The sequence below is a fragment of the Musca autumnalis genome, unplaced genomic scaffold (assembly GCF_047663935.1).
Source record: "Musca autumnalis isolate F117 unplaced genomic scaffold, ASM4766393v1 scaffold_4, whole genome shotgun sequence".
NCBI lineage: Eukaryota > Metazoa > Arthropoda > Insecta > Diptera > Muscidae > Musca > Musca autumnalis.
The window spans coordinates 218276940-218303123 of record NW_027411977.1 but is presented as its reverse complement, the minus strand read 5'-3'; the positions used below and the strand labels follow the sequence as shown (position 1 = coordinate 218303123).

At 35.1% G+C, this 26184-nt stretch overlaps 1 protein-coding gene across 2 annotated transcripts in view; it reads right to left on the bottom strand.

Annotated features, from left to right (window-relative positions):
* LOC141401371 (arylsulfatase B-like) overlaps window positions 1-21212 on the bottom strand; it is a 65433-nt gene extending 44221 nt beyond the window's left edge. Inside the window, exon 1 of one of the 2 annotated variants that reach the window (XM_073981541.1) lies at window positions 21138-21212. The gene's annotated coding sequence lies outside the window, so the exon portion shown is untranslated. Of the gene's footprint in view, window positions 1-18520; window positions 19345-21137 lie in introns of those variants that run through there. The other variant, XM_073981540.1, reaches the window with a different exon arrangement.
* Between the last annotated feature and the right edge of the window lie 4972 nt (window positions 21213-26184).

The window sequence follows — 26184 nt, the reverse complement described above, 5'->3', positions numbered from 1 at the left end:
CATTCAATTCTCTTCCAAACTGCGCTGTCCATGGTGTGAACAGAGTGGCTGTTGATGTTGTGGCGGAAATCTGCATATTCCTCGAATGGAAAAAGCTGGTAAGATCGGTTAAATAGTCTTTCACAGATGTCATCAGGATAGGTACCCTACGCCAGGATCGTGCAATTATCCGCATACGTTACGATCTCGATGCCGTCTGGAGGGGGCGGAGTACAGGAGAGGTAGAGGTTAAACAGTTCCGGATATATCACCCCACCTTGGGGAACTCCCTGTTTCACTCTACGGGGTTTGGACTTCTTGTTCCTAAATTCTACGTATTTAACTTAACCGTTGCCCACAATTCAGTTATACCGGCTCCAATGTTGCAACTCTTCAGATGATTTAAACACTTGTTCCGCTTATGCTCGCCGACCAGTCTATTAACTTCCAGTGTCAGCTCCCTGACTTTGGGGTCATTGGGGTTGGTTCGGGGAAGCTCATCACGCTCATTTCCTAATCCCGTCGCCCCTGCTGGGAAGTTTGGTCTTACTTCGGGTCTTTTCCGCTACCCGAACATCAGAAGGATTGGGCAGTTCTCTGAAGCGGTGATTGGTGAACTCTCGGAAACCCGGCCAATTAGCTTTTTTATGATTGACGAATGTGCGGCGTTCAGAGATAATGAAATCGGGTGGTCTGCTAATGGAGACAATAATGGGGAGATGGTCTGATCCAAGGGTAATGACGGGTTGCCAGGTAACGTCATTTATAAGACCAGGTGACACGATGGTTATGTCTGGCGAGCTGTGACACTCTTCTCTAATTCTGGTAGGCGCGTCCTCATTGACCGTGCAAAACGTAGAGCTATCAATCTGCTCAGCTCTGAGATACAGCTATTTCTCGACGGGATGTATACGTTAAGCAACTCTATCTCGGCAGATCCACACCTGACTGCTACCCTCATACATTCCATGTACGGGTCATTAGAGACAGGTTCAAGAGAGATAGTTCTGTATTGGACAGACTGGTGTAATAGGAAAGCTAATCCCCCACCACCACTTCTGGTGCGATCATTCCTTAGCACGTTGTAACCATCGCAAAGTTGTAAGCTACAGTTGTTGTTGAGCTTGGTTTCTTGCACCGCAGCGACCTTGATATTCCCCCGACTCATGAAATCTACTATTTCCTCGATCTTACCTCGGAGTCCATTGCAATTAAATTGCAAAAAGGATGCATTTTCCGGGATTGGGACAACAACGGCTGGTGTTAAAGGCTGCATGTGCCGTTGTTGTCGAGGGGACTGCGGTGGAGTTTCATAATCGGACGACGAGGGAGTTTCGTAATCCGAAGACGACTCACTGGGGACTGTATTCACACAGCATGCAGCAACATAGTCCCTGTCGTAGTCCTTCACGTGGACAAGTCCAGAGCAACCCCTTAGATGCACCCACTCCTGACATCTATTGCATCTCACCGAAGGCTGGATGTGGGTGAAGATGCGGATGTGACAAACCGAGCACAAATATATTGGTCATGGGTATTTTTGAAAAATTCCTTAACAATTCACTTCTTAAAAAAACATATTTCCAAAAATTCTTTAAAAAATGCACGATTAAAAATTATTTTTTAAGGTCTTTAAACAGACCACGTTAAAAAAAACTCTTTAAAAAACAGGTTTCGAATAATTTCTTAAAAAAAAAAAACTTTAAAAAGTCCACATCTTGTTTTTTTTTTTTTTTTTTTTTGAAGAAAAACTTCAAAAAATCGTCGTTATGAATATTTTTTGAAAAAAAAAAATTAAAAAATCCACTTTTGGAAAAAATATTTTTTGAAAAAATTCTTAAAAAAATACACGTTTAAAAAACGTCTTTAAAAAAATTTGGTTTAGGTTTAGAATAATTTCTTTAGGAGGGTTGGCGTTTTTTTATTTGGGATGACGACTTCTGTTTTGCTTTTCAAAATAGTCAGACTTATTGCCATGTTCATTGTTTTAATATTTCATTAAAACGAGTTTAATTTATTAGTGGGAAAAATTGGTGATGTTTACCAAGGGGTAAGGCAGTGAAGACTATAGTTTCGGATCTCGCCACAGATCTTCATCAGTTCCCTTGTTTCTTGTTTTTCAACAAAAAACCTTTCAACAAAAAACCTTCACAAGTGTCAACTGTTTGCTCTTTTTTGAAAAAAAATCTTTAAAAATTCCATATTTTGAATAATTTAAAAAAATAATCTTCAAAAATCGTTGTTATGAATATTTTTTGAAAAAATCTTTAAAATCCACGTTTCACTTTCGGAAAAAATCATTGAAAATTCCACATTTTGAATAAAATTACTTTTGGAAAAAATGTTTGTTTTGACAAAAAAAAAAAAAAAACAAAAATCATTTAAAATTGCAAGTTTTGAAAAAAAAATTATTTAAATATCCTCACTTTCATTGAAAAAAATCCATGTCTTAAAAGATTCTTTTTGTACGACATTCATTAAAAATCCACGGTTTGAATAAATTAGTTTTGGGAAAAATTCTTCAAAAACACGTTTAAAAAAATTCACGATTTGAAAATTTTTTTCCGGAAAAATGCTTAAAAAAATCCACATTTTGAAAAAAATAAATATTCTTAAAATAAATCCTCTTTTTGAATAATTTCTATGAAATTTCAAGGATTTAAAATAAAATTAAAAAAATTCAGGTTTTGAATAAATTCTTTTTTGAGGAAAAAATCTTTAAGGAATCCACGTTGTGAAAAACATAATTTTGGAAGAAGAATTCTATAAAATATCCACGATTAAAAAAAAACAAATACACACGTTTTGTATATTATGTCTTAGACAAAATGATTTAAATAAGTCTTTTAAAAATCCAAATTTAAAAAAAAAATATATTCTTAGAATAATTGTTATAAAATTCACATTTTGAAAAAAAAAATATTTTTTATATTCTTAAAAAAATAATTTAAAAAAAAAATTATAAAATCGCTACTAAAGAGTGGTTTTCACCGGGCTGACTTGCGTTTTGAAGAAAAATATTTTTTTCAAAAATTCTTTAAAAATTAATTTTTTAGTAAATTATGCTTTGGAAAAAATGTTTAAGAATCCACTTTTTGAATAAGAAAAAAATATTCTGATTTTTCAAAATAGTCTGGCGAACAATGCCAAACCTTCTCCATTAATAAATTAGTTGTTTTAAATGTTAAAACAACAACAATGGGATTAAGCCAGACTATTTTGAAAAATCAAAATTGTAAAAGCTATCCCAATAAAAAAAACGCCACCAATCTATTTAAAAAATATTCTTTTGAAAAATTCTTTAAAAAATCCATTTTGTAGTAAATTTAGTTTTTTTTTTTTTAAGAAAAATGTTTAAGAATCCACTTTTTGAATAAGATTATTTTTGGATTTTTTTTTTTAAATCCATGTTTTGAATAAATTAAAAAAAGTACTTTCTTTAATTGAAAAAAAAATCAATTGTATTGCTCTAATAATCCTCAAAATATTGTTGTTAATATTAACAAGTAAAAAAGTGTCAGTCGGCTCTGCCGACAGATATATACCCTCAGCCAATGTGAAGTGAAACTTTCACCTACGGATAGATCGACTGGATTTAAGTTCTCTTTAGAATTTTGTTGCCCTTTTGGACATTTGAAGTTGCCGACAAAAATGTGGATAAGGAATTAACTGCACTAAGATACAAATGTTGAACTTTTGTGTGGGAGTTACCCTTAGGGAGGACCGATACGGGATATTTTAGAAGTTAAACTAAATTTTGACAAAATATTAGGAGGTCCAAAGTTTGGACAAAATTAGTTGCCCCATTCAAGTGATATCGTCCTAGTGACATTTTTTTTTTAATATTGGGAAGAAGTACCGGAAGTTGTGGACCGGTATTGGCCCATAAAACTAAGTTTGGATATAATAGCTCTGTTCCTTTACGTTCAAGAATCTTCAAGTTTTAAAACTTTTAACTCGAAAAACGTTCCTTTACTTCAGGCACAATACAATTGATATGGGAGCAGTTTACAACTTTTGCTACTTTTGCCGGTTTTACCATTTTCTGAAGTAAAGGAACAGACCAAATATGACAAAGACCGAATGTTGGACCAAATCGGTTGAACAGTTCGAGAGTTATCGTGCTCTCCGACCGCCACATATGGTGACATAGGGGTTTTTTCCACCTTTCCGGCTGTTTTGCCAAGAAATATGGACTTGCCCCTGAAAAAACGTTTACCGTCGTAATGGAGGTAGAGAATGCAAATCGCTTCAACAAAAATCAAAGTGATATGGGAGCAGGTCTTAAAGTGAACTTATCCGAAATTTTGTGTGAGAGGTACCAGAAGGAGTAGAACCTGAACCTAATCTATATCTGGTAGATATATTAGGATGTGCAAAGTATGGATTACATCAGTCACACCCTTCAAGAGTTACCGTACGAACAATTTTTCCGAACATTTTTGAACTTTTGTGGGGTGGTACCTTAAGGAGTGGACCGATATGGCTTATCTTTGAACTTAAACTATGTTTGGACAAAATATTACTAAGGTTACATTTTGGGCCGAATCGGCAGATCCGTTCGAGAGTTATATTGCGCTCCAACCACCTCATACGGTGCCTCAGGAGTTTTTTTTTTGCAACTTTCAGACTATTTTCTTAGGAAGCCTCTGAGGAAACTTGTACCTTCGTACAGGGGACAGTGCATACAAGATGGTACAACAAAAACCAAGGCGATTCGAGAGCAGGTCCTAAACTGAACTTATCCGAAATTTTGTGTGGGAGGTACCAGAAGGAGTGGGCCGATTGAGTCCATATTGGAACCTCATCTATGTCTGGTAGAAATTTCATAATGTGCAAAGTATGGAGCAAATCGGTTACGCCCTTCAAGGGTTATCGTACGCACAATTTTTCCGCACATTTTCGAACTTTTGTGGGGGAGGTACCGGAAGGAGTGGACCGATATAATCCATCTTTGAACTTGAACTAAGTTTGGACAAAATATTACGAAAGCCAAATTTTGGACCGAATCGGCAGATCCGTTCGAGAGTTATATTGCGCTCCAACCACCTCACACGGTGCCACAGGAGTTTTTTTTTTGCAACTTTCAGGCTATTTTCTTAGGAAGCTTCTGAGGAAACTTGTACCTTCGTACAGGGGACAGTGCATACAAGATGGTACAACAAAAACCAAGGCGATTCGAGAGCAGGTCCTAAACTGAACTTTTCCGAAATTTTGTGTGGGAGGTACTCAAAGGAGTTCACCGATTTAGTCCATATTGGAACCTCATCTAAGTCTGGTAGAAATTTCATAATGTGCAAAGTATGGAGCAAATCGGTTACGCCCTTCAAGGGTTATCGTACGCACAATTTTTCCAAACATTTTCGAACTTTTGTGGGGGAGGTACCGGAAGGAGTGGACCGATATAATCCATCTTTGAACTTGAACTAAGTTTGGACAAAATATTACGAAAGCCAAATTTTGGACCGAATCGGCAGATCCGTTCGAGAGTTATCTTGCGCTCCAACCACTACACACGGTGTCATAGGGTTTTTTGTAACATTCAGGCCCATTTTCTCAGGAAGTATGGACTTGCCCCTAATGAAACTTACAGCGAATGCAACTTGCGTAATCAAAAATCAAAGCGATTCGAGACCAGGTCCTAAACTGAACTTTTCCGAAATTTTGTGGGGGAGGTACCCGAAGGAGTGGACCGATTGAGTCCATATTGGAACCTCATATAAGTTTGGTAGAAATTACACGATGTGAAAAGTATGAACCAAATCGGTTATACCCTACAAGAGTTATCGTGCGCACAAGTTTTGCGACAATTTTTGAACATTTGTGGGGGAGGTACCTGAAGGAGTGGACCTATATGGCCCATCTTCGAACTTAAATCGAATCTGGACAAAATATTTCGATACCCAAAATTTGAACCGAATCAATTGATCCGTTCGAGAGTTATCGTGCGCACCAACCAGCCAGACAGACAGACGGACGGACATTGCTAGTTCTACTCAAAATTGTCTGAAACGGATATCGTACAAACATACTTGGGGTCTAAAACCATTATTTCGATGAGGCACATTTTTGGTCGTATCAAAGTGTAAATACCCTCTTTAGCCTAAAGGCTGAGGGTATAAAAATGTTTTTTTTTTAATTCTTCCAATTTTTGTTAATTTTTAGTATTAATTATTTTTATTATATTTCACTCACATTTTTTATATTTTTCACTTATTTCAATTTAAGTGCGAATTAAAATCTTAAACATATTTTAAATTTTAATATTTTTCGATTATTTTCTTATAAAATCCACGTTTTGAAAAAAAATATTTTTTTTTAAATTCTTAAAAAAATCATATTTAAAAAAAAAATATTTAAAAAATTCGCATTTTGATTTTTTTTTTTTGAAAAATTCTTTAAAAATCCATTCTTTAGTAAATTATGGTTTGGCAATAATGTTGAAGAATCCACTTTTTGAATAAGAAAAAAATATTTTTTTTTGAAAAATTTTTTAAAAAATCCATTCTGTAGTAAAATTTGTTTTGGAAAAAATGTTTAAAATCCACTTTTTGAATAAGATTATTTTTGGTTTTTTCTTAAATCCATGTTTTGAATAAATTTAAAAAAAAAACTTTCTTTAATTGGAAAGAATCAACTGTATTGCTCTAATAATCCTCAAAATATGTTTGTTAATATTAAAAATGTTGTTTTTTTAATTCTTCCAATTTTTGTTAATTTTTAGTATTAATTATTTTTATTATATTTCACTCACATTTTTTATATTTTTCACTTATTTCAATTTAAATACGAATTAAAATCTTAAACTTATTTTAAATTTTAATATTTTTCGATTATTTTCTTATAATATCCACGTTTTGAAAAAATATATTTTTTTTAATTCTTAAAAAATCATATTTAAAAAAAATATTTAAACAATTCGCGTTTTGATTTTTGTTTTTTTTTTTTTTTTTGAAAAATTCTTTAAAAATCCATTCTTTAGTAAATTATGTTTTGGCAATAATGTTGAAGAATCCACTTTTTGAATAAGAAAAAAATATTTTTTTTTTGAAAAATTCTTTAAAAATCCATTTTGTAGCAAATTATGTTTTGGAAAAAATGTTTAAAATCCACTTTTCGAATAAGTTAATTTTTGGAAAATTTCTTTGAAAATCCATATTTTAAATGATTTTTTTAAACACTTTCTTTAATTTAAATGAATCAATTGTATTGCTTTACTAATGCCCAAAATATTTTTGTTAATATTTCAAATATTTTTATTTTGAAAATTCTTCCATTTTTTGTTAATTTTTAGTATTAATTATCTTTATTATATTTCACTCACATTTTTATATTTTTCATTTATTTGAATTTAAATAAGAATTAAAATCTTAAGCTTATTTAAAATTTTAATATTTTTCGATTATTTTCTTATAAAATCCACGTTTTGAAAAAAAATATTTTTTTTAAATACTTAAAAAATCATATTTAAAAAAAATATTTAAAAAATTCGCGTTTTGATTTTTTTATTTATTTTTTTTTTTTTTTTGAAAAATTCTTTAAAAATCCGTTTTTTAGTAAATTATGTTTTGGAAAAAATGTTGAAGAATCCACATTTTGAATAAGAAAAAAATATTTTTTTGAAAAATTCTTTAAAAAATCCATTTTGTAGTAAATTTTGATTTCGAAAAACTTTTTAAAATTCACTTTTTGAATAAGTTTATTTCTTTAAAAATCCATATTTTAAATGATTTATTTTTTTAAGCACATTCTTTAATTAAAAAGAATGAATTGTATTGCTCTACTAATGCCCAAAATAATTGTGTTAATATTTCAAATATTTTTATTTTGAAAAAAGTTGGCAACGCTATGTAGTGGTAGAAGTGAAAAATCAACCTCTTAATTGAAAACTAAAATAAGTAAACTATCATTTGAAAAAGAGAATTGGTTGTGCCTAATTTACATTAAGTAAAACATTTTACGCTGCTGGTACATGAAGTTCCATTGTAACACAGTCTATATTCATCGTATTTTGGATCTGTAATATTGCAAGGTATCTCGTGGTTTTAAGGTGTTGTTGCAGTTTTGCATCTAGTTGCTTGCATTTTGTTTGTGTAACATTTTTTTGTGCTTGTTGACGATCATTGTGGTCAACATAGAACAAAGCCGACCATTTTCTAAGTCGCCGTTAATAAGTAACAACGAGTGTTGGCAACTCCGTCTTTTTGACGCCGTCGACCTATAAATCGCTAGCTTCGATATTATTCGGCTGATCATAACAAAACGATAAGAATAAGGAAATAAGCAACAACCTAACCTGTTTTCATTCCTTGCGATCTCAACAATTATAAAATTCCTAAATATGGATTCATACCCTTGTGGAATTTGCAAAAATGAGACTAATAACACAAAATGCGTTCAATGAGGAAAATGCGAGATTTGGTATCATGCTGACTGCGAGAATATTTCCAAAGCAATGTTTACTGTGCTGGAGAAAAGTAAAAACGTTGAATATACTTGTGTTAGCTGTGTTGCGAATCCATCAAAAAAATCTGATGATGCTTTCAAAAAGGAAATGCGTGAACAATTTGCATTTCTCAGGGATTCATTTAATTCACATGCCACAGAGATGAAGAAAGAACAGATGGAACTTAACCAAAAGTTTGAGGATGTTGTGAATGATTTTCGTGCTGAGTTATCTAAAGGCTTACAGGAGGTTAAAGATAATGTTACGGACTGCAGAAACCTTGTGAATTCTCATGATGTATACAATAAAAACAAATTCATTGAACTTGAACTGCAGAATCACAGGTTGCAGCATAGACTAAACAGAGCCGACATGATTGTAACCGGCATTCCTAGTGACATTAACGATCTGAAAGATATTGTTATACATATTTGTGCTGCTCTTGAAGTGGGTATTGCTCCAGAGCATGTTGATAATGTCATGTACATCAAAAACTGTCGGTCTGTTCTGATCAGGTTCAAGAATATTCCTAAACGAGATGAAATCATGGCTGCCTACTACAAATCTAAATCTCTGAAGTTATCTGATGTCATGGGCGGATCTGTGGAGACACGTGTTTACTTAAATGATAATTTGTCTAGTCTAGCTAACAAAATTCACAAAATCTGTTTCAAGATGAAGAAAGAAGGCAAAATCTCAGGATATAACATCATCAATCGTGAATTACCTAAAGTGAAACTTTTCATGCAGAATCAAAGCCCTAATGAACTCAACCTTCACCAGTGTGTTGATTTTTTTAGAAACCACCAGTTTTATATACATATTATTAATTTTTCTTTTATAAGGTTTTTGATCTCATCTTTTTCATAATGTTTTTTCAATTTAATATTTTTTGTTTTTCAATAAAGCGGTTAATTCGCTAAAAATTTATTTGTTTTTCATATTGAAAATATTTTTAATTTTTTATTTTGAATTAGATTCAACTTTGGTTATTCCGTTCCCCCAAATATATGAATATTGTCTTAAGCTCTATGACTTCTGACATTAATCTTGGTCCTATAGCAAATGACAACAATATGATAAAAAAATATCACCTCATCTTTTTCAAGAAACTTGAATATTGGACATATCAATGCTCAAAGCCTTTGTCCTTCTAACTCCGGTGTCAAGCTGGATGAATTCAAAAATGTTTTTGGTGATTCCGGATTAGACATCATTGGTGTTTCAGAGACTTGGTTCAAGCCTACAATATTTTCAAGCACACTTTCAATTCCTAACTTCAACTTGATCAGAAATGATCGTGTTTCTCGCCGTGGTGGTGGCGTTTGTCTGTACATTTCTAAGCATTTGCGTTATAAAATTATTTTCAGAGGCGTACCATTTGGTGAATGTGAGTCGTTATTTGTTGAAGTTTTTGGTACTAATACATCATTTGTTGTTGGTGTGGTCTATTTGCCAACCGGTGCCATTGATGTTTTTGAAAACCTACATTCAGATTTATTTGACAGATTCCCTAACATTTTGTTAATGGGAGATTTTAACTATAATTTATTCGATCCTTTCAGATCTGCCACTTTTCGGTCTCTTACAGCTAGATGTGGTCTTAACTGCATCCATAATTCTTTACCTACGCATTTTAATGTGCCCACAAATCGCACCTCTTTGATTGATTACTTTCTAACTAGAAAACCGTCATATGTTGCCCATAACACCCAGATACAATATCCATTTTTTTCATCTTATCACAGTTTTATTTTTATTTCTTTAGATTTTGTATCTCAGGTGAGAAGTGATTGGGTTGAATTAAAGGATTACAATAATTTCAGAATTGATCACATTGCTGACACGTATATTGGTGTTGATTTAGATTCAATATATCATTCTAATGATGTGAACTCTCAGCTATCTACTTTAAATACGGCTTTTGATATACTTCATTCATATGTTCCTACGGTTAGATTTAAACGTAGCACTAATGATAATTCTTAGATGAACACATCTGAAGTTAAGGTAGCCAGAAGAGATAGAGACGCACAGTGTCACGACCGTGGCCAAAAATGGTAAAAACTAAATACTTCGTTGAACAAATTTATTGATGGGGAGTGATAGAAAACATATTAATTAAGAAGAATCTGAATTTTGGTACTGATACGTGAAGTAGTTTTTGCTATATGAGGATTTAAATCCGACAATTTTAGTTAATACCTATTTTTGTGTGTTTTTTTCTAAAATTAATAAATTATATTATGCGTTAATATTTAAAATTTAAAAGCAGCGGTCGCTGCAAAAATGGTTCCTAAGTTCTCTTGGGATGTAATAAACTTGGCTACACCTTTGTTTGCATGTAAATATTAATCATATGGTGTTTACATTTACCCAAACTTGTATTACGAAGTTTATTAATTTTCTGAAGCAAATTTTAAATTGACTGGAGTGGGGAAAAAATTGTATAAAAGTGTATATCGATATTTTTGCTGTATGAGTAGTACAAAGTGAGTACTTCAAATATATAAAGGTCTCAGCTGCAGAGGTTTGCAGACGAATGTGTCACTTCTCTTTTTCAGCGACCACCTCACTGAGAGGATATCCCCTTTTTTAACAAATCGTTTTGCGGTGTTGACTATAGCCCGAAAACGAATGAACCGATCATCATATATTTTTGTGGGCTTATTAAGTACCTAATAGTCTTGCTTTAAAACGAGAGAATTTTTAAAAATATAAATTTTTAAAAAAATTGTGAACAGCGAAAATCAAAATTCGATTTTTTACAAAAAAATTACCGTTTTTTGACCACTAATCGGTCAACAATTTTTTTAAAGGAAATTTCTCATATATAAAGACAAAAGTTTGATATATTCAATATGCTCACAAACAATATGAAGACTAAACACCAAATTTCAGTCATATCGGGTGGATATTGAGGCCACAACACTCAAAACACCGAAAATGAGGAGGCACGGTTCTATGGGGGCTATAGGAAGACGAGGACCTATACCGACATATTTCTGGTGGAAGGTTATAAGTCCCCCAACGGAGACTTAATACCAATTTTCAGCCATTTCGGTGTGATAATCAAGCTAAAACCTTCAAAATACCGAAAATCGGGAGGTACCGTCCTATGGGGGCTATATGAAGGCGTGGACCTATGCAGACCAATTTCATGTTGAATGTATAATGCCCCCTGCGAAGACTAAATACCAAATTTCAGCAATTTCGGTGTAATAATGAGGCTAAAATCTTCAAAATACCGATAATCGGGAGGTGCCGTTATATGGGAGCTATATCAAAACGTGGACCTATGCCCACAATTCTCTGTTGGAATGTTTGATACCTCTGCCGAAGACTAACCACAAAATTTGAATACTTTCGGTTGGTCATTGTGTCTTAAACATTCAAAATACCGAAAATCGGGAGGTACGGTTCTATGGGGGCTATATCAAAACGTGGACCGACCAACCCAAATTTTTGTCCTGAAGATTTTAAGTCAATAATAGGTACGTGTACCAAAATTGATTCACCTACGACAACTCCTTCTATTTTTGGCCACAGTTAATATGAACTCGCGACATTAGTGAGACGCTTATCTTAGGAATCCAACAGAGCTTAATTGGAAAAATTATACTCGTCTTAGAAATAAGGCTAAGTCCACTATAAGGAAAGCTCGTTTTCGCTTTGAAAGTAGAATGTTTTCTAATGTAAACGGCTCACAAATGTGGAAAAAGTTACGACATTTAGGTTGCATTGGTCGGGAAGAAGCTTCTGTTGCTGAAGACATTGATGTCGAAGCCATTGGAAATAATTTTCTGAATAACATGTCCCCACCAGATGGTACTTCTTTCAACTTTATAGAATTTATTGATGTTACTGATTCATCTTTCTCTTTTCATTCCACAACGGAATATGACTTGGTTCTTCCACTTAATTCTATAAAATCAAATTCATCTGGTTATACCCTCAGCCTTTAGGCTATGAAGGGTATATACACTTTCATACGGGCAAAATGTGCCTCATCGAAATAATGGTTTTAGACCCCAAGTATGTTTGGACGAAATGTGTTTCAGACAATTTGGAGTCGATTGAGCAATGTCCGTCCGTCTGTCTGTCTGTCTTTCTGTCTGTCTGGCTGGCTGGAGCGCACGATAGCTCTCGAACGGATGAACCGATTCGGTTCAAATTTTGGCTTTCGTAATATTTTGCCCAAACTTAGTTTAAGTTCGAAGATGAGCTATATCGGTCCACTCCTTCCGGTTCCTCCCCCACAAAAGTTCGAAAATGTTCGGAAAATTTGTGCGCACGATAACTCTTGAAGGGAGTAACCGATTTGGTCCATACTTTGCCTATCGTGGAGCGTGTACCAGACTTAGATCAGGTTTTAATATGGACTCAATCGGTCCACTCCGTCGGGTACCTCCCACACAAAAATTTGGAAAAGTTCAGTTTAGGACCATCTCTCGACGCTTTGATTTTTGCTTTAGCAACTTGTATTCACTGCCCTCCATACGACGGTATAAGTTTCATCAGGGGCAAGTCCATACTTCCTGAGAAAATAGCCTGAAAGTTGCAAAAAACCCCTATGACACCGTGTGAGGAGGTTGGAGGGCAAAATAACTCTCCAACTGGTCTGCCGATTCGGTCCAAAGTTTGGCCTTAGTAATATTTTGTCCAAACATAGTTTAAGTTCGAAGATAAGCCATATCGGTCCACTCCGTCAGGTACCTCCCCCACAAAAGTTCAAAAATGTTCGGAAAAATTGTGCGTACGATAACTCTTGAAGAGAGTGGCCGAATTGGACCATACTGTACACATCCTAATATATCTACCAGATATAGATCAGGTTCAAATATGGAATATATTTGTCCACTCCATCCGGTAGCTCCCACACAAAATTTCGGATACATGTTCACTTTAGGACCTGCTTTCGAATCACTTTGATTTTTGTTGAAGCAACTTGCATTCGCTGCCTCAATTGCGATGGTAAAAGCTTTTTCAGGGGCAAGTCCATACTTCTTGAGCAGTTGTAAAAAACCCCTATGGTACCATATGTAGTGGCTGGAGATCCATTTTTTTAGTATCTCCTCCGCAAAACTTTTAATCCTAATCAACATTTTTGTCAGTTCAAACGCCCAAAATTTTTAAAACTCCCTAAATACATGCGTTTTTTTGTGAAAAAATTGTTTCAATATACACAGGCTGAGGGTATATCTCTGTCGGCAAAGCCGACTGATGCTTTTTTACTTGTTAAATGGTATTTCCACACCGTTTAGAGACAGGTTCAAGGACTTACTTTCAGGTACTACCCATCTCTTGCATTTCCCGGAAGCGTTTCTCAAACACATAGCTTCGCTCTTGGAAGTATTGATCTTTATGCCCCATTCAGTATAAAAAGCATTAATCGTTCGTAAGTGACAGGATACAATAGCTAAGGCCTCACTTGGAGATTCCGCGTGTGCATACAAAATGAGGAAAGTCGTGCATGTAAATATTAAACATATGTGGCGATAAAATAGACCCCTGAGGTACCCCACAAGATACACTATTTATATCAGATTTAACATTTCCAAGTTGGATGTAAAATTTCCTATCAGTGAAAAAGATTTTGAACATTTTAACTATATGAGGGTCAAAACCTAAACGGGTCATTTTATACACGATACCATTGTGATACGTCCTATCAAAGGCTTTTTCTACGTCCAGCGAAATTGCAACGGTGCATTTTCTTTCTCTCAAATTAGAAATGATGTCGTTATTGAAATTGGTTAATGCATCCACCGTAGAATGTCCCTTTTTAAAGCCGAATTGAAAATCTGAAATATAGTCACTTGGTAAACCTTCATCCATTTTTTCCCTCAAAATTTTTTCAAATAACTTGCCCAAATTTGAAAGCATGGAAATCGGTCTTAAATTGTTAATATCTGTTGAGTTTTGTTTCTTTTTGATAGGTATGATCTTTCCTATCTTCCATAATTTAGGGAAATATGAATTGTTTAAACAATTGTTAAATAATACAACGAGGTACTGTATTACTTTTAATGGAAACTTTCGTATCAGGAAATTAGAAATATTGTCCAAACCACATGACTTTTTATTATTTAGACTTGACAATGTTAGACGAACGGATTTTACAGATGTAAATCTGTTGTCGAGTTCGTTATTAAACGACGTAGACGCAGCATTGAATTGAATTCTGTGATTAGGAACATCAGTCAAATAATCTCTTATTGAATGTTCAATATGAGACAAATTTCTATTAGGAGGTGGCCCATTATAAATTTGAGCAAAATGATCTTTCAAGATATTCAATTTTTCATTTTCATTATTAACGGTCACACCATTTACCGATAAATCTTTGACTACTGACTTCCTGTCACTTCCTATTAATCCGTGAATTTGCCTATGTGCATTTGGGCCAGGTTTAATATTTCGAAGTTTATCGTCAAACATTTGTGCCTGCTCTATTTCAACCTTCTCTTTGATTATAATTTTGAGTAGTTGAATTTGCTTTGACAGTAATAAGTACTGTTGACTTTGTCTATTCATATTTCTGTGAAATAATCGTTTCAGTTGCTTTTGCCACTCGTGTTTTAATTTATAGAGATTTTCAACTTCCCTAGAGACCTTATATTTCCGATTCTTCATTTGTATTCTTTCTGAATGCAGTGAAGACACAAAATTCACTGTAGTAGTAAATTCGTCAATATATGTATCAATATCTCTGTCTGAAAGATTTGTATCATGAGGAGGAAAATGAGCCTAAAATTCTGCAGTCAAGTCGGCTTGAAATTGACTCCAATTAGTGTTTTCAAAAGACATATAGTGTTGTGCATATCAAAAGCAACAAATCGAGGATATTGCATTTACTCAATTTTTGGATCCGTTAAAATTTTTAAAAATGTAATATTTTGTGCCCATTTGTTTTTTATTATGTACTGAGAGCTTTCAAAAAGTTGTTTCTGTACTTTGTAGTTGGATAGGATAACAACAACAACAATATTGACTGATCCTCGAGATCGGGGATTGCAAAACAAAAGCAACAATAGAATATTATTAAAAATGGTAGTGTCATCGGTGTAAATTAACTGTACTTTTGACTTAAATTTATCTTCTGGGACTTGGTAGTGTCATTTTAGAAAGAATTTGCATTTGTTATCCTAACAGGGTTGCAACTTTCTTCCACTTTTCCCAGGGTCTGGGGAAAATATCCCAGCAAAATTTGAAGGAAGCGGTTCTTTGCGATGACGTGATTTCATGTCATCTTTTGCATTGCTTCAAAGGAAGTCGTGAAAGATCCGATCTTTTCATTAGGATTTGAACCAATGCAAAGGAAGTCGTGAAAGGTCCGATCTTTTCATCAGCATTTGTACCCATTCCATCGATCCAATAGAGATGATGTTTGTGTTTTTATTTACACACCTGTTTATTTTCATTTTGGTATGTTCCAGTACTGCAAAAATCTACTAATTTTTACTATTTTTTCCGATAACATAAAGGAAAAATTGTTATCGTAGTAAAAATAAGTAGATTCTTGCAGTTTCTGGAACAGACCAAAGTTGTTAGAACTGTCGTCGTGATGTTGTCTTACATTTCCTGCATATCTAACAACTAAAACTTCTAAACAATTGGTATTATATGAAGTCCCAACCATCGAGCTAAAAATAGAATCGGACTGCACACATTGCTATTTTAAAAGTTCCTTGTCTGTTCTAAATCTGACATAGAATGAAATCAATCAAATCTCGCTTCTTGGAATTTGAAAAAAAAGTCCGAAACGAAAAGGAACAAGAATCTGAAAATAAAGAAGAAACTACTTTTGGAAACAATTAAAAATAAATTAATTAAGCATAAATGGTATTTTCCATAAAAAGTCTCTCCTCCCCGTTCGTTACTTTTTGTTCTTAGAGATCCCTAAAGCAAGCCGGGTTGTAGATCCCTACATATTTCCGTCACTAAACAAAAGTGTATAAATTACCAAAATGTTGTTATAAAATAACAAAATTATAAAATAAAAGTAATTTACGAAATAAAAATACTTAAAGGAGTGCATTTGGAGTCCATGTCGAAATCTGAACTGGTGATGGGAAGATACATAATTGAAAAAACCTTTTGTAAGATGAAAGAATATCAGTTGCGGAGAACGGAGGAAATAATCTTTTGCGTTGCAGCGGTGGTGATTACATTCCAATTTTGGATGTAAACTTTTGAAAAACTAAACTGATAAATTAATTGTAGTTATTTCATGAATTCGTTTGAATTAATAAAGAGTTTTGTTTTTCATGAAAACCATATTTCAATACAGCATTTCCATTTTCCAACCAAGACATGAAAATTTCATGCCAAGGGGTTGGTGAAAATGACATGTCAAAGCATGGGTGAAAATGACGTGTCAAAGAATTGGTGAAAATGACATGTCAAATCATTGGTGGAAATGACATGCCAAAGCATTGGTGGAAATGACATGTCAACGCATTGGTTAAAATGACATGCCTAGGATCCAGAAAAGAACGTCATCTTTTGGGGTCCACGCTCATATAAAATTCATCGATGAAGATGCTAAAAAGATGACATGCTAGATCACTTGCACCCATGATTGAATGTCATCTTTGGCATCGAACATTTTGCTGGGATCATAATACCCTCAAATCAAAAATTTTTCCCTCATATAAAAATTTAAATTTTAAAATATTCATTCGGAAATTGGATTAATATCAACCGTTCTTTTGTTTGCCGCATAATAAAAGAGTTAAACAACCGAATAGTTGTAAACACAATACATCCTGGTGTAAGCCCCTTGAGGCCATCTGCACATTGTGGCTAGAAACGTTGAGGAAACTTTAAAAATAATGCGAATAGGAACCCCCAAGTATTAGTTGGGGCTCTTATTTCCGATATATGGCTCAGAGTACTTCGCAGTAGAAGTTTTGAAAACAATTTGAAAAGAAAATCAATGTTATCACGAAGTATAAGTGCTACTCCAACACCAATTTTACTTTCCAAAAATACATAATCTTTTAAAGATACTCTATGCATTTCCTTCAGATGTGTTTCCTGAATAAATGCACAGTGTATCCTGTTAGCAGTTAAAACATTCAATAAATCAATTCGGCGGCTGACATCAATCAGCGACCTAACGTTAAGGGTTAAGAAATTAATAGTTTTACGGATCATAAGAATGCTTAAATTCGTTTAAGAACCTTAAGCATTCTTCCTTAGCCTCACTGGCTGACATTTCTTTATGCCTTTTAATAAAGCGTTCCATTTTTTCCTCTAAAGAAAGGGTTTCTGGTTCACATAGAATTCTTGCGATTTTTAGGAATTCCTGGACTGTGTTGGATGCATGATATCGAGAGTTATTGAGACAGTTAGCAAATGATTTACAGGCCGAACCATATTAACTCCATTAACTGCTGAAAAAACGGCTCTCGAAGCCTGAAATTTACTTTGTTGTGATGATACTCTAGATTTTTCTTTGAATTCCACGTATTTTAAGTAAGAGGGACATTTCCTGTAACTGGATGGGTGACAAAATTCTTTACAGTTCACACAGAATGGTTTGCTATTTTCTGATTGCACATACTCACATTGACCTGGTTCATGGGATTTATCACACTTAACACATGCACGTTTCCTACAGCAATTTGCTGACATATGGTCCCATTGTTGGCAACGCCAACATTGTGGAACCTTCCTATTAGCTTTTGGTGATTCAAACCAAGCCCTTTGCTTTAATACGTACCTAATGTGTGAAATGTCAGAAATAGTTTTTCCCGGAAGAAGCGATACTAAGAATAGACCTGTTTCATAGTTGTTCTTTTTAGAGTGTTGAGTACTGAATTTTGTGACTTTATGTACGGTATTTGGTGCCTGAGCATGTAAACATAACTCAATATCGTTAATAGCTGAAGCATGATATACGCCTCGAAGGACAACATTTATATGTCTTAATTGTTTGGGTGTATAAGTATAAGCCTCGAATTTACCGTCACGTAAAATCTCCATAATTTCGGTGTGCACTAAAGGATCCTGTACGTACAGTTTGCTTTTATGCCTATTTTTGTTTACTATTTTGTACACAATATTTTTAGCATTCAACTCACTTACCAAACGTCCGATATTTATATCGATTAGGAAAATAGGTGGGCAAAACTTTACGTGTTTTGGTTCCAATACTCTGCGTCCATGATTTGAGTCAGCAACTTTCCTAGAACTCTCAGGTTCTTTTTCAAAATCCAAAGTCCCTAAAATAGCATATCTATTTTGCGAACCTTCACTATGTGTGACATTTACAGAGAGCTGTGTTTTCGTATTTTGGGGGTTTGAAACATCGACATCACTATCGGTTCTTCTTCGTTTGGATCGTTTTTCCTGCACACGCTGAAATCCATCATTATCTTCTCCTGAGCTAGCAGAAGCATCCATGCTAATCTCAAAATTAGTTCTTGAAGATTCGTAACCATCAGTATTTTCGTTAAAATCGGTGTCAATTTGATCGTTCATTGATGCAGCAGATTTTTCCGTATTTGAAACGAAAAGCATGTCTGCCTTGGAAAATATTTTTGATGTGCTTGACGTATCAGAAAAAACAGCTTCCTTTAATGCTTTACCAAGATTATTACCAGACGAAGTTGGTCTTTTCGTCACCTTATCAGCGGCTTTCTTCGAAATCTGTCTTTGTTTGAGAACATCTTTGGAATGGTTTAAGGGCATATTTGCAGCATCATTTCCGGTCAAAATCTTATCAGGCGGTTTCTTCGGCTCTTGGCTGCCCAAGGGCAGATGACTATCCATTGCTAGAAACGCTCGCGGCTTGGGGAAAGGAACTCGAAAATTCCTGTTTTTTAATATATATTTTTTTTTTCAAAAATTTGTTGAAAAAATTTGATTGAAAAAATACGTCTGCTCTAATCGAAAATTCGAATCGGAATAAACAACAACTGTTGAATAAATTAAAAAAACTTTCTTTAAGTTAAAAGAATCTATTGTATTGCTCTAATAATCCTCAAAATATGTTTGTTAATATTAAAAATGTTTTTTTTTTAATTCTTCCAATTTTTGTTAATTTTTAGTATTAATTATTTTTATTATATTTCACTCACATTTTTTATATTTTTCACTTATTTCAAGTTAAATACGAATTAAAATCTTATTTATAGTCCTAATTGTAGTTGATAAGAGATATTCTTTACTTGAATTAATATTTTAAATTTTAATATTTTTCGATTATTTTCTTATAAAATCCAGGTTTTGAAAAAAATATTTTTTTTTAAATTCTTAAAAAAATTATAATTAAAAAAAAATATATTAAAAAAAGGAACAAGGGAACTGTTGAGATCCAGTGGCGTGGATCGAAACTATAGCATTCCCTGCCTTACTCCTTGGCGAACAATGCCAAATCTTTTCCACTAATAAAATAGTTGTTTTAAAATATTAAAACAACAACAATGGGATTAAGCCAGACTATTTTGAAAAAAAAAATCGCGTTTTGATTTTTTTTTTGAAAAATTGTTTAGCTTATTTTAAATTTTAATATTTTTCGTTTATTTTCTTATAAAATCCACGTTTTGAAAAAAATATTTTTTTTTAAATCTTAAGAAAATCATATTTAAAAAATTCGCGTCTTGATTTTTTTTTTCAAAAATTTTTTATAAATCAATTTTTTAGTAAATTATGTTTTGGAAAAAATGTTGAGGAATCCACTTTTTGAATGAGTTTATTTTTGGAAAATTTCTTTAAAAATCCATATTTTGAATGTTTTATTTTTTAAACACTTTCTTTAATTAAAAAGAATCAATTGTATTGCTAATGTCCAAAATATTTTTGTTAATTTTTCAAATATTTTTATTTTTAAAATTCTTCCAATTTTTGTTAATTTTTAGTATTAATTATATTTATTATATTTCACTCACATTTTTTATATTTTTCACTTATTTCAATTTAAATACGAATTAAAATCTTAAACTTATTTTAAATTTTAATATTTTTCGATTATTTCCCGCTTTTAAATCCTTCCTGTTTGATAAGTGCTAAACAACTGAAGCTCAAACACACAAAAAAGGTAAAATTTTTTTCTGTTAAAACAGCTTTAAAAACCAAAATTATTTTAAAAAGTCTATGTTTTGAAAAAATATTAAAAAAAAATTCTTAAAAAAAAAGTTTTGAAAAAATATTTTTTGTAAATGCACATTCTGAAAACAACTCTTTAAAAATCCGCATTTGGAAAAAGAATATTTTTTGAAATTTATTTTTAAAAATCCACTTTTTGAAGAAAAATTTGTTTGTTTTTTCGATTATTTTCCGCTTTTAAATCCTTCCTGTTTGACTAGTGCTAAACGACTGAAGCTCAAAACACAAAAAAGGTAACATTTTTTTCTGTTAAAACAGCTTTAAAAGCTAAATTAAATTAAAAAGTCTACGTTTTGAAAAAATATTAAAAAAAGTTTTGAAAAAAAATTTTTGTTAATGCACGTTCTGAAAAAATCTTTAAAAATCCGCATTTGGAAAAAGGATATTTTTTGAAATTTATTTTTAAAAATCCACTTTTTGACAAAAATAAAATTTTTGACCATTTTTTAAACCTCTCCCTCTCTCTCTAAAATCACTTGAGGCGCAGTTGTTGATTGAAAATTCTTCCCAATTTATTTAGTTTTGCAAATATTTTTTTTCTTACTTCTCATTCACATTTTTAATAGTTTTCATTTATTTTAATTTAAATACCTACGATTAAAAACTTATTTTCAATTTTAATATTTTTTCGATTATTTTCCGCTTTTAAATCCTTCCTGTTTGATTAGTGCGAAACGACTGAAGCTCAAAACAAAAAAAAAACAAAAAATTGGTAACATTTTTCTTTGTTAAAAAAGCTTTAAAAACAAAATTAAAAGCAAATCAAAACATTGACAACAACTTGTTGTTGCTGTTGTGCGGTTGTTGTTAACTTTTTTGCTGTACCTGCGTTGTTGTTATAACAGCAGCTGCTGCGATGAGATATCAGTAGCAGTTAGTTGTTGTTGTTGTTGTAGCAGCACGAAACCTACGTTGAAGTAGTTGAAGTATAGGTTTGATGCTGGGTTGGCAGCCGCTGGCCGAAACACTATGGTTTCGGGTCAATCCGGTACGTATGAACCCGCTGCTGTGGGATTGCAGTAGCAGTTAGTTGTTGTTGTTGTTGTAGCAACGCATATGTATCCCAGCGAAAAGTTTGCCTCCAAAGAGGCAGTTAAATGATATGTACAAGTGATTTGGAAGTGCATCAAATTATGCATTTTCACTCATGATTTTTACAAGGGAGTGACTACTGAAAGAGGCACTCCATTGCACCGCATTTTAACTGACCCTTTGGCATTGCATTTTAACTGAACCTTTGGCACTGCATTTTAACTGACCCTTTGGCATTGCATTTTAACTGAACCTTTGGCACTGCATTTTAACTGACCCTTTGGCATTGCATTTTAACTGACCTTTTGGGTTAGAATATGAGGCAATCCAGAGCACGTGTTTTGAATAACAAAATAAAATGCATTTATTAATTGTGTAAAACAAATATATTAATAACTTTATTAAATTAACACAAATTATGAACATTCTCTATTGAATTCAATCGCAAACATGTGTGTGCTCTTCATTTAACCCAAGCTTAAGTGCTTTTGCTTCATCTGCTAAATGGGTTTGATATTGTCTTCCCATCACCAGTTAAGATTTCGACATGTACTCCAACAGCACTCCATTGGGAAAGTTTCTTCTCGTGAGTTACCGGAAAAATGTTCACAAATTAAATATTATTTAGTTTGTATTAACAAATGTTTGGAAATGTTAACATGATTATCTCCTTTTGGAAATGTATTCCGGTGCCTGTAGAGATGTACAAACTGATTTATGTACATGTAGGGATCTCTAACAACTGCTAATAAAATGTAGTGAACGGAGTGCCTTTTTCACGACTCCGTTTGCACTGCATCCGGATGCTGTTAAATTGTGAGGAATTGGAGTGCCTTTTTCACGACTCCGTTGAACTGCCTCCGGATGTTGTTAAAATGTGACAAATTGATGTGATTCTTTGGATTGCTTCCAAATGCGGTTAAAATGTGGGGAATGGAGTGCCTTTTTCACGACTCCGTTTGAACTGCATAAAAACATGCCGTGAAAGAACTAGTCTACATGGCACTACTTCCAATTTATTTTGCTGGGTATATGTTCGTTCGTGTATTATTTCAGTTATCAAGTTCCTCTGTATCCAGATTCAAGAATTCTGCAAGCTGGACTGGTTGCGTCCATAAAGAATGAGGAGACAGGTGAGTGGGGTTAGCTGGGCAGTTGAATAAATGCAGAGTATCGTGTGGTCCCAATCCACATGCTGGGCATATGTTGGGTATCGTGGCGTCAATTCTGGCCCAATACGAATTGAGGCGGCTGCATCGTCCGGATCTTAACTGAGCTAAAACCACTCGGGTTTGCCTTGGCATCTGTCGTTCTTCTGCAGCGATGGATGGGGGATGGTTTCCAAGTACGGCATTCACACTGTATCTTCGTACTGCTTGCGCAACCATGTTGGTGTGAATGCGATTCAAGCCTGCTTGATAGGCTCGTGGATCTAGCGGTTCTCTTTTATACCTTTGGACCTCTCTCTCTAGATCATGAAGGTCTCTCCTGACTTGCCTGGGTGGGGGGGCGCCTGTCCATTAAATCGTGACAGGGATGCTCACTGCGGTAACACCCAAGTAGGTACTGCATCGACAACATCTTATTGTGCTGACGCACCGGTAAAACCTTCTAACCTTTGCGGACCACGCTGGCGCCGCATAGCTTACCACAGACCGGCCTATTGCATTGTAGGTGGTCAACAAGGTTTCTTTATCAGCACCCCAAGTGCTGCCGGCCAGCGACTTGAGAACCTTGTTCCTACTTCTGATCTTATTGCAAATAGCTGTGGCATGCGCGGACGACTTGAACATGCTATCGAACGTTACACCCAGTATTTTGGGGTAGTTAGTGGTCGGAATCAGTGCACCATCGACCAATATGTTCAGTGTAAGCCTCATCTCAGCCGTCCATGTGGTGAACAGCGTGGCTGTGGATTTAGCGGCGGATATTTTCATATTCCTCAGATGGAAGAACTGCACTAGGTCAGCTATGTAGACATTTAACCTATCACATATGTCAGCGACGATAGGACCCGACGCCAAGATCGTACAATCATCCGCATACATCACGATCTCTATGCCGTCTGGAGGGTGTGGAATTTCAGAAAGGTAGAGGTTAAACAGTTCCGGAGATATCACCCCTTGGGGAACTCCCTGTTTCACTCTACGGGTTTTGGACTTCTTGTTTCTGAATTCTACAAACGACTGGCGTCCACACATATAGTTGATTACCCAACGTTTCAAACATGGCTGGAGATTAGTTTTCTCTATATCCTCGAACAGCTTGGCATGGTTGACGGTATCGAATGCCTTCGATAGGTCAAGAGCCACCATGACTGTTCGGTCGCACGGCCTTTTCTGGTTCAGTCCTCTACTGATATGTGTGGATATGGCATCTAATGCTGTTGTAGTACTATGCATTTTCCGAAATCCATGTTGATGTTGGGCAACTGGAAAACACCTTCTCATCGTGGGGAGGAGTAGCGCCTCTAGGATCTTTGCTACTGGCGACAGGAGTGAAATCGGCCTGTACGATTCACCTCTGCTGGCATCCTTGCCAGGCTTCAGTAGCGGGACCTGCCAACTTTCCAGGCATCCGGTACAACATGGGTGGCTAACGATAGGTTGAGGACACTTGTTAAATAGTCAACTCCAGGTTCATCCAGGTAATGCTCAACTCCAGGTAATGCTTAAGCATTCGGTGTGGGCCCACCGCTTTGGATGATTTCGCGTTTCTGATGGCATCTGCATCATCGTAAATTGTGGTGGTACCTCCTCGGCTGGAAGAGCTCTTCTTATACGGCGTAGCACACTTCTCTTCGCCCTATCACTCTCGGGGTGCTCTATGAACTGCCGGTTAAAATAACACGCGCACCTCTTTGGGTCAGTTACTGTCACGCCGTTGAAAGTAACAGCCGTTCTGTCATCCTTCTTTTCCGGACTCGAGAGTGATTTAACCGTTGCCCACAATTTACTTATTCCTGCACCAATGTTGCACTGCTTCAGATGGTCTAGCCACTTTTTCCGCTTATGTTCGCCCACTAGCCTGTTGACTTCAAGAGTAAGTTCTCTAACTCTTGGGTCTTCGGGGTTCGTACGACGAAGCTCATCACGTTCATTTGCTAGTCCCGTCGCCTCTGCTGGGAAATTTGGTCTTATTTCGGGTATTCGACCAGCAGGTATGTAGCGAGCGGCTGCTTTAGTGCTGATGTCTCGGAAAGTTCTCTCAGCTACCCGAGGATCTGAGGGGGTGGGCAATTGACTGAAGCGGTGATTGGTAAATTCTCTGAAACCTTGCCAATCAGCTTTCCCATGGTTCAGGAAAGTACGGCGTTCAGAGGTTATGAAGTCGGGTGGTCTGTTTACGGAGACGATGATAGGGAGGTGGTCCGAACTAAGGGAACTGACGGATTGCCAGGATACGTCATTTATCAGACCTGGTGCCACAATGGTGATATCTGGCGAGCTGTGGCAGTTTCCTCTAATCCTCGTAGGAGCGTCTTCATTCACCGTGCAAAACGTGGAGCTATCGATTTGCTCTGCCAGCGCTGTACCCCGCTGGTCATTACCTAGGACGGAGTGCCAAAGCTCATGATGAGCATTGAAGTCCCCTAGCACCAGACGGTTATCGCCCTCTAACAGCGAACTAATATTGGGCATATAACGTCGGGCACAGCTATTCATCGGCGGTATGTACACATTTAGCAGCTCTACCTCGGCAGTACCACACTTCACTGCTACCCCCATACACTCCATGTATGGGTCACTAGAGCCAAGCTCACGCACTGGGTGATGCGCTGACGCAGCAAGCGACAACATACCTGTCGCTGTAATCCCGGGTGCTACTAAGGCCAGAGCACCCACGAAAATGCACCCATTCCATACATCCATTACATCTCACCATTGTTGACATGTGGTGGATGCGGATCTGGCAAACGGAACAGATCCATACTGGCCCGGGGTTCATTTCTATCCCGGCACGGACCAGAAGAGCTCGGAGCAGGCATTCCGGGATAAATTGCCGCTCCCATGGTGAAAAAATTACACGAACACAAACACATAATTGTTGAGGTGACGGCCCCTGGTCGAAGATTCCTCCGAGTCAATCCGGTGCATAGAACCGGCCGTCTCGGGATCTGGTAGCAGTTAGTTGTTGGGTCTGCTGTCGCCGCTATTATTTGCTTGTCTAAAATGGTCGTTGAAGTGTTAATAAAACAACAACAACAATACTTAATAACAGAAGAAATTCCTCCTCAACCTCAAACAATTGTTGTTGCTCGTGGTGGTGTCGTGGCAATCAAGCCATTCATTCATAAAACCCAACCTGTGCGATTATTAAAATTATAAAAAATCAAAATTTTATTGACCCTTTATATAAAATGTCAATACCGCAAAATATCCCGAGCCCATCATACTAACTTTATTACAGCTTTTTATGGAGTGTTGTTGATAAAACAAAACTAATTTGTTTAATAGAATACAACAACAACTACTGAATCTAACGATAATGAAATTAACATTTTGATAATTATTTTAATGGGGTTATTAGTCAAAGCACGGGTAGGCCTATGTGTCGAGTGGTTGTAAACATATACAGCTAGTATATATTTATAATCCATAAACTATGAT